This window comes from Limulus polyphemus, unplaced genomic scaffold (assembly GCF_000517525.1).
Source record: "Limulus polyphemus unplaced genomic scaffold, Limulus_polyphemus-2.1.2 Scaffold183010, whole genome shotgun sequence".
NCBI lineage: Eukaryota > Metazoa > Arthropoda > Merostomata > Xiphosura > Limulidae > Limulus > Limulus polyphemus.
Genome location: NW_013848606.1, coordinates 1 through 1,313, shown reverse-complemented (window position 1 = coordinate 1,313; position 1,313 = coordinate 1). Strand labels below are relative to the sequence as shown.

The window sequence follows — 1,313 nt, the reverse complement described above, 5'->3', positions numbered from 1 at the left end:
TAACATTACTAAATTAGAAAGAGGTAACGAAACCAAAAACACGTAACCGGATTATTATCATGAACTTCTGAAGGTGATCGCTGAAGAGAATTGAAAGCTATCTCTTATTAATAACTTTAACAATGCAAGTCCTATATACCAATTTATTGATATTTAATATTGTGTGTGTTAATTTTTATAGCTTTGTGACTGTAAATTAAATTATGCTCCCTTAGATCTGTACTAGAAGTAAATACAAGAACAAAGGGGAACTAGAACTTAGAAGGCCGGTATAGGCCTAAGATGTCATGGGTACCTGAGGTTTAACTTAATCATTTAATGTTAAAATAGAAGCTTTATTCATACTCATCTTCGAAGTTAGGTAGCACAGAATATATATAGAAGAATAGAAATAGAATGAGTATAATAGTTATATGCAGTTACTTCCGCGGTTTCTCTAGAACAGGATAAGTGTAATTCACCTTTGTCTGCAACGTAAGTTTTGTAGGCCTAATTTAACTTGGTCTTGTACAGTTGTAGGTATAGACGTGCTGCGTATGACTGAAAGTTATGAAATTATAACTTTTCACATTTTCAGAACAAAAGTTTTGCTACTAACAAAACGATGTTGAATGACCCGAATGGTCGTCTGATTCTAATACTATACAACTATGAGTTTCAGTATTTTGTGTTCTTCGAGTAGAATGCATTGCTTAAACCAAAGTTAAAGCCAGTTGTTTTTTTTGTTTTTTTGTAAATCAAGAAGCATGCATATGCTGATACAGTCAGCTACATTTATGTTAAATTATTTTAAAAACAAATCTGTATTTTAAATTAATAAGTATTATATAATACTTCTATTTTATACGTTAGCTCTAACAGTAACAGTCTACCGTTATCTTATTTCATTACTTGCCTTCCTAAGCAAAAGGTCACAACCCGAAAGTGAGAAACGCGCAAATAGATCGAACGAGTTAGGCCTAAGCCTACTTTAGGCTTAACATCATAAGCTGAAACAAAATTAAAACAACATAATGCATTTCTTTAAGTCAAGTTTGAAAAGCTAAGCAAGGGTTATCACCACTAGCCAACCCTAATTTAGCAGTTACAGACAAGAGTGAAAAGCAGGTAGTCAATATCATCAGCTGACAACTTGGGCTGCTCTTACTAAAATTATATTGTGACAATCAATCCCACTATTCCAAATATAATAAGAAATGGCGAGCATATTGGGGGGTTTCAATCCCCTTCACAAAATCTAAGGGTCATATATATGTTTCACAATGCAGTTAAGGTCTGATGGTTAGAAAGTTTGACTTGCTATTGTAAGTAAA

At 32.8% G+C, this 1,313-nt stretch overlaps 1 long non-coding RNA gene across 1 annotated transcript; it reads left to right on the top strand.

Annotated features, from left to right (window-relative positions):
• The first annotated feature begins 264 nt into the window (after window positions 1-264).
• On the top strand, window positions 265-1,146 carry LOC111084842. Its single transcript, XR_002609749.1, has 3 exons — window positions 265-356; window positions 396-474; window positions 1,082-1,146. It is a non-coding gene; the product is annotated as an uncharacterized LOC111084842 (long non-coding RNA).
• Window positions 1,147-1,313: the final 167 nt, after the last annotated feature.